Source organism: Rattus norvegicus, assembly GCF_036323735.1.
Source record: "Rattus norvegicus strain BN/NHsdMcwi chromosome 3 unlocalized genomic scaffold, GRCr8 chr3_unlocalized_3, whole genome shotgun sequence".
In the NCBI taxonomy this organism is placed as follows: Eukaryota; Metazoa; Chordata; class Mammalia; order Rodentia; family Muridae; genus Rattus; species Rattus norvegicus.
Genome location: NW_026947364.1, coordinates 287,236 through 296,127, shown reverse-complemented (window position 1 = coordinate 296,127; position 8,892 = coordinate 287,236).

Sequence of the window (8,892 nt, the reverse complement as noted above, 5' to 3'; positions counted from 1 at the left end):
AACGCAGGTGGAGAAACCAAGATATTTTATGATAAAGTAAATTTCCACAGTATGTTTTCCCAAATCCTGCCCTATGAAAGATAATAGATGGGAAACTCCAACACAAGGAGGGAAACTACACCCCATAAAAAGCAAGAAAGTAATCCTCTTTCAACAAACCCTAAAGAAGAGAGTCACACAAACATAATTCCATCTCTAACAAAAAATAATAACAGAAAACCACAATAACTATTCCTTAATATCTCTTAGCATCCATGCAAAATTCTCCAATAAAAAAGACATAGACTAACAGACTGCATACATAAAGAAGAACTAGAATTTTGTTGTGTAAAGGAAACTCAGCTCAGTGACAAAGACAGATAGTATCTCAGAATAACAGGCTAGAAAACAATTTTCCAAGAAAATGGTCTGTAGAAACATCCTGGAGGATACATTCCAGTATCTAATTCAACCAAAAGTTATCAAAAAAGAAAAAAAAGATAAGGAAGGACACTTCATTTTCATCAAAGAAAAAATTCCACCAAGATCAACTCTCTATCCTGAATATCTATACTCTACATCCAACAGCACCTAAATTTATAAAGGAAACCGAAATAAAGCTCAGGCTAACGAAATAGTCGTGGGAGACTTCAACAACCCACACTCAGCAATGGCCAGATCATGGAAAGCGAAACCAGAGACACAGAGAAATTAAGAGATTTTGAACCAAATGGATTTAAGAAATATCTATAGAATATTTCATCCTAGAACAAAAGAATACACCTTATTCTCAGGAACTCACAACACATTCTCCAAAACTGATCATACAGTTGGTCATAAAAGAGGCATCAACAGATACAAAAGAGTGAAATAATCCCATGCATTTTCTCACACTACCATGACCTAAGGCTGGACTTCAATAACAACAAAAATGTCAGGAAGCCCAAATACTCATAGAGGTTGACCAATATTTTACTCAGTGATAACTTGGTAGAGGAAGAACTAAAGAAAAAAATTTAAAAAATTAAAAATGTTTTAAAATTTTAGGAAATGTAAGGTACAACAAACAAACTTATGGGACACAATGAAAGGAGAGCTAAGAGGAAAACTCAAAGCTCTGAGAGCATCCAAAGGGAAACTGGAGAGAGCATACATTAGCAGCTTGACAACAAATATAAAAGCTCAAAAGCAAAAAGAAGCAGATTCACCCGAGAGGAGCAGAAGGCAGGAAATAATCAAACTCAGGTCTGAAATCAACTAAGGAGAAACACAAAGAACTCGACAAAGAATCAATAGAACCAGGAGCTGGATCCAAGGGTAAATCAACATGGTACATAAACCTGAGCTAGAATGACAAAAGGGCACAGAGAAAGTATCCAAATAACAAAATCAGAAAGGAGAGGGAAACAAAATAACAGAATCTGCAGAAATTCAAAACATCATCATACCGTATTACATAAGTTTATATTCAAGAAAAGTAGAAAATCTGGACCAAATGATCAATTTTCTATACAGGGAGCAGTTACCAAACTTAAGTCAGGGTCAGAAAAAATATCTAAACTGTACCATGAATCCTAAAAAAATTAGAAACAATTATTAAAAGGCTCCCAATTGGGAAAAGATCCCAGGACCAGATGATTTTAGTGGAAAATTCTATCCGCACTTCCTAGAACCAAATATTGTCCAAAATTTTCCACAAAATACAAACAGAGGAACACTACCCAATTCCATGGATGAAGCCACTGTTACGCTTATACCTAAAGCACACAAGGACCCAATAAAGAAAGTGAACTTCAGACCAATTTCCCTTTTGAATATTGACTAAAAATATTCAATCAAATCATTGCAAACCAAACCCATGAACACATCAAAATGGTCATCCATCATGATCAAAGAGACTTCAAAACAGGAATGCAAGGATATTTCAATATGGAATTCCATCAACATAATCCACTAGATAATCAAACTGAAAGAAAAAAATGACATTTTCATCTCACTAGATGCTGCGAAAGCATTTGACAAAATAAAACACCGCTTCATAGCGAAAGTCTTACAATGATAGGAATTCAAGGCCCATATTCAACAACAGTAACATAATGTACAGCAAACCAGTAGCCAAAAATCAAACTAAATGAAGAGAAACTTGAAGCTCTCCCTCTAAAATCAGGGACTGGACGCGGCTATTCATTCTCTCCCTACTTATTCAATATCGTGCTCAATGTGCTAGCCTGACCAATTAAACAACAAAAGGAGGACAAAGGGATACAAATATGAAAGGAAGAGGCCAATATATCACTATTTGCAGGTGATATGATAGTATACCTAAGTGACTCCATAATTTCCACCAGAAAACTACTGCATGTGATAAAGAACTTCAGCAACGTCCTGGATATAGAATTAACTCAAACAGATCAGTGACCTTCCATGAATAAACATACCGAGAAAGAAATTAGGGAAACGACACACTTCACAATAATCACACATAACAAAAAATACCTCCGTGTAACTCAAGCAAGGCAAGGGAAAGCGCCATATGAAAAGAACTTAATGTCTCTAAAAGAAGAAAATCTGAGAAGATGGAAAGACCTTTCATGTTCATGGATTGGCAGTATTGATATAGCAAAAAGGGACCTTTGCCAAAAGCAATCTACAGATTCAATGCAATCCCCAAGAAAATCTCAACAAAATTATTCATACAGTTAGAAGGAGAAATATGCAAGTTCATTTAGAATAAGAGAAAAGAAGGTAGTGAAAACTATTCTCAAATTAAAAGAAATTCTGGGGAAATCAAAATCCCTAAGCTCAAGCTGAATACCCAGCAATAGTGATAAAAATTACATGGTATGGGTACAGAGACAGGCAAGTAATCACCTGTGTTGGTTCACGTAGATGTCAGCATGTAAATTAATGTAAATCCATCCATTCTTATCAAGCTATACGAAGCTGAAGTCCAAGTGGACTAAGGGCATCGAGAAAAAAGAGATATACACAAACTAATAGAAGAAAAAGTGGGGGCGGGGTTGGGGATCTGGCTCAGTGGTAGAGCGCTCGCCTAGCGAGCGCAAGGCCCGGGGTTTGGTCCCCAGCTCTGAAAAAAAGAAAAAAAAATAAAAGAAGAAAAAGTGGGGAAAAGCTTGAACACGTGATGACTATGGAAAATTTCTTGAACAGAACCCCAAACAAGTGGCTTATGCTCTACGATGAGGGGGTTGAGAGATTGGACCTTGTAAAATTGCAAAGTGTGTTCAAGGCAAAGAACGCTGTCATTATGACAAAATGGCCACTAATACCTTGAAAAAAGATCTTTGCCCTCCTATATCTGAAAGAGAATTAATATTCAATATGTACAAAGAACTCAAGAAGTTATGCTCCAGAAAGTCAAATAACCCTTTTAAAAATGGGGTACAGATCTAATCAAATAATTTTCAGCAGAAGAATTTTGAATGGCTGAGAAATACATAAAGAAATGTTCCATGTCATTGTTCATCAGGGTAATGCAAATCAAAAGATACAGCAGGCAGAACGGCTAAGATCAAACATTCAGTTAACAACAGATGCTGGCCACCATGTGGAGAAAGGGTAAGACTCCTCCATTATTGGGATTGAAATGAGGTACTATATTCCAGAAATTACTCTGGGCTTTCCTCAGAACATTGGACATAGTATGCTGATGATTTAGCTACCCCACTCCTGGGCATATTCCCAAATGATGCCCCAACATAGAACCAGGACACACATTGTACTATGTTTACAGCAGCTGTATTCATGATAGCCAGAACCTAGGAAGAACCCAGATGATTTGACCACAGGAATGGGTACAGAAAATGTGGTTCATCTACGTAATGGAGAGCCCCTCAGTAATCAAATACCATGACATCATGAAATTATAAGCAAATTAATGAAACTATAAAATACCATCCTGAATGAGGCGACCAAATCACACACACACTCACAAAAAAAACAGAAATAAAACACACAAACACACACACACACACACACATACACAAACTACCCCAAAAGCTTGAATTACCCAACATACAATTCACATACCGCAACCAAATCACACACACACACAAAATACAAAAATAAAACACACAAACACACACACACTAAATACCCCCAAAACTTGAATTACCCATCATACAATTCACACACCACAACCAAATAACACACACACACAAAAACAAAAATAAAACACACAAACACACACACAAAATACAAAAATAAAACATACACACACACACACACACACACACACACACACACACACACACACACTACCCCAAACTTGAATTACCCAACTTACAATTCACATACCGCTTTAAGTTCAAGAAGAAAGATGAACCAAATGAGGACGGTCTGTCTTAAGGGGAAACAAAAATATTCATAGGACATGATATGGAGATTAAGTTTAGAGCAGAGACTGAAGGAATAGCCATTCTGGGCCTGCACCACCTGGGGATGCAGCCCACATGCATGCAGCCCCCAAACCTAAACAACATTGCTGAGGCCAACAAGCACATGCATACAGGAGCCTGATAGAGCTGTCCCCTTAGAGGCTCTCCGAGATCATGACAAACACCGAGGCTGATGCTTGCAGCCAACCATTGCACTGAGAACAGGGTCCCCTTTGGAGAAGGGAGAGAAAGTATTAAAGGAGCGGAAGTGCCTTGCAACCCAGGAAGGACAACAGGGGTCACGAACCAGATCTCCGCGGGACTAAAGCACTTCCTGAAGACTGCACATGGACAGACTGGCGTCTCCAGCTGCATATGTAGCAGAGCATGACCGTGCTCTGCACCAATGGGAGGAGCCCTTGGTCATCCAAAGCTGAGCCTTCCAGGAAATAGAATGTCATGCTGGGAAGGCAGCAAGGGGATGTTTTTGGGGAGGAGAAAACACCTTTGAAGAAGACAGGGCAGCAGAAAAGGATAGGGATAGGGGGCTTATGGATGGAGGCCTCACACATGGAGTCTTCATATTTTCTATGCATTTAACAGATCAATGGCAAGGCCACTTCCTAACCTCCGAGTGGGTAAGCTATCCCCCACTGATATTCCCACGTTATTATTTGCTAAAATCTATATCACATCTTTCTTGACCTGGACACCATTGGGCAGCTCTCCTGGGTCTGCTTATTCTCATGCTCTTCTATGTCAGCTGCTTCTCTGTCCTGAAAGTCTGTCCTGGAGAATCTCCATGTCTTCTTACTCTCTGGACATTTGTCCAAGCGTCCTGAAACTCCTGCTCTGTCTGCCCTGCCTAGACACTGGGTATCAATATCTGTATTTTCCAATCAGAACCAACTGAGGCAGGGTCCCTGATTCATAAGTTCAGGACACTATGAGAAGCATGAGAATAAAATCAGCTACAATAACTATTTGTCTGTGATTTTCTGGGAACAATATTCCCCAAACCAGAAAGAGATACCTGTTAATGAATTAGAATCAAAGAAAATATCAAGTAGACACATAATAATTATAATAAAATAATAATAAATATTAACAATAATATAATATAATAATAAAAGTGATAATAATAATTATTATTATTATAATTATAATAATAAATAATAATAAAAATAAATCATCATCGTCAAAATCATCATAATCATCATCATCATCAAAGCCTAACTGAACAGAGAAATAAAAATACAAAATCTGTGAAGGAAAAAGACTAAGTCACACGTAAAGCTGATCACATGAGACTAACACCTGAATCTTCAATGGATATTCTAAAATATAAATGGGCTTGGATCACCTTTCAAAACATTTTCAAAGAATACAGATACTAGCCTAGAATTGATTACAGAGCAAATGTATCATTCACATCAACACAAGAGGGGAAACTTTACACAGCATAATCACCAGGAAGCCATGTCTCTTCAGCAATCTTAGTCTAAAAATGGGAAACCACAATCTGAAAATAAGGGATATTCTCAAGAGGACAGAAATGATAAATAACCCTGTAGTAATTCATCGGAAGAGGGAAAAAGTATGTGGCAATAACAAAATAAAAAGGACCAATAAATACTCCTCATTAATAACGCTAAGCATAGGGGTTGGTGATTTAGCACAGTGGTAGAGCGCTTGTCTAGCAAGTGCAAGACCCTGGGTTCGGTCCCTAGCTCCAAAAAAAAAAAAAGAAAAGAAAAAGAAATAATGCTAAGCATTAACTGTCCCACACCTATAATATACAAGCTATCAGTTTGTATAAGAAACCGGTTCATTTCTCCTGCATCCAAAAAGTACATTTGTTTTAGGTACAATTGCATACTCGTGTTTAGAATGCAATTGCCCATAATTCTTTTTTTTTTTGGTAAGTATATTTACTGTTCATTAGTTTTTTATAAAAATCTAGAAGATATTCTGTTTAATTGTAATTATAAAATTTTCATTTAAATGTATTTCTTTTTTTTCTTTTTTTTGGGGGGGTGTTCCCCTCCCTTATCCTCCCCCTACTAATGCCCTCCCCCCAACAATCACGTTCACAGGGGGTTCAGTCTTAGCAGGACCCAGGGCTTCCCCTTCCACTGGTGCTCTTACTAGGATATTCATTGCTACCTATGAGGTCAGAGTCCAGGGTCAGTACATGTATAGTCTTTAGGTAGTGGCTTAGTCCCTGGAAGCTCTGGTTGCTTGGCATTGTTGTACATATGGGGTCTCGAGCCCCTTCAAGCTCTTCCAGTTCTTTCTCTGATTCCTTCAACGGGTGTCCTATTCTCAGTTCAGTGGTTTGCTGCTGGCATTCACCTCTGTGTTTGCTATATTCTGGCTGTGTCTCTCAGGAGCGATCTACATCCGGATCCTTTAGGCCTGCACTTCTTTGCTTCATCCATCTTGTCTAATTGGATGGCTGTATATGTATGGGCCACATGTGGGGCAGGCTCTGAATGGGTGTTCCTTCTGTGTCTGTTTTAATCTTTGCCTCTCTCTTCCCTGCCAAGGGTATTCTTGTTCCCCTTTTAAAGAAGGAGTGAAGCATTCACATTTTGATCATCCATCTTGAGTTTCATTTGTTCTAGGCATCTAGGGTAATTCAAGCATTTGGGCTAATAGCCACTTATCAATGAGGGCATACCATGTGTGTTTTTCTGTGATTTGGTTACCTCACTCAGGATGATATTTTCAAGTTCCGACCATTTTCCTACAAATTTCATAAAGTCATTGTTTTTGATAGCTGAGTAATATTCCATTGTGTAGATGTACCACATTTTCTGTATCCATTCCTCTGTTGAAGGGCATTTGGGTTCTTTCCAGCTTCTGCTATTATAAATAAGACTGCGATGAACATAGTGGAGCACGTGTCTTTTTTTATATTTTGGGGCATCTTTTGGGTATATACCCAAGCGAAGTTTAGCTGGATCCTCAGGCAGTTGAATGTCAAATTTTCTGAGGAACATCCAGACTGATTTCCAGAATGGTTGTACCAATCTACAATCCCACCAACAAAGGAGGAGTGTTCCTCTTTCTCCACATCCTCGCCAGCATCTGCTGTCACCTGAGTTTTTGATCTTAGCCATTCTCACTGCTGTGAGGTGAAATCTCAGGGTTATTTTGATTTGCATTTACCTTATGACTAAAGATGCTGAACATTTCTTTAGATGTTTCTCAGACATTCAGCATTCCTCAGCTCTGAATTCTTTGTTTAGCTCTGAACCCCAATTTTTAATAGCGTTATTTGTCTCCCTGCAGTCTAACATCTTGAGTTCTTTGTATATTTTGGATATAAGGACTCTATCTGTTGTAGTATTGGTAAAGATCTTTTCCCAATCTCTTGGTTGCCGTTTTGTCCTAACCACGGTGTCCTTTTCCTTACAGAAGCTTTGCAGTTTTATGAGATCACATTTGTTGACTCTTGATCTTAGAACATAAGCCATTGGTGTTTTGTTCAGTAAATTTGTTCCAGTGCCCATGTGTTCCAGATGCTTCCCTAGTTTTTCTTCTATTGGTTTGAGTGTATCTGGTTTGATGTGGAGGTCCTTGATCCACTCGGACTTAAGCTCTGTACAGGGTGATAAGCATGGATCAATCTGCATTCTTCTACATGTTGACCTCCAGTTGAACCAGCACCATTTGCTGAAAATGCTGTCTTTTTTCCATGTGATGGTTTTGGCTCCTTTGTCAAAAATCAAGTGCCCATAGGTGTGTAGGTTCATTTCTGGGTCTTCAATTCTGTTCCATTGGTCTATCTGTCTGTCTCTGTACCAATACCATGCAGTTTTTATCACTATTGCTCTGTAATACTGCTTGAGTTCAGGGATAGTGATTCCCCCTGAACTCCTTTCGTTGTTGGGGATAGGTTTAGCTATCCTGGGTTTTTTGTTATTCCAGATGAATTTGCAAATTGTTCTGTCTAACTCTTTGAAGAATTGGATTGGTATTTTGATGGGGATTGCATTGAATCTGTAGATTGCTTTTGGTAAAATGGCCATTTTTACTATATTATTCATGCCAAACTATGATCATGGAGATCTTTCCATCTTCATAGGACTTCTTCATTTCTTTCTTCAGAGTCTTGAAGTTCTTATTGTACAAATCTTTTACTTGCTTGGTTATTGTCACACCGAGGTACTTTATATTATTTGGGTCTATTATGAAGGGAGTTGTTTCCCTAATCTCTTTCCCAGCTTGGGCCTCTTTTGTGAAGAGGAAGGCTACTGATTTATTTGAGTTAATTTTATACCCAGCCACTTTGCTGAAGTTGTTTATCAGCTTTAGTAGTTCTCTGGTGGAACTTTTGGGATCATTTAAATATACAATCATATCATCTGCAAATAGTGATATTTTGACTTCTTCTTTTCCAATCTGTATTCCCTTGACCTCCTTCTGTTGTCTGATTACTCTGGCTAGAACTTCAAGAACTTTATTGAATAATTAGGGAGAGAGTAGGCAGCCTTGTCTAGTCCCTGAT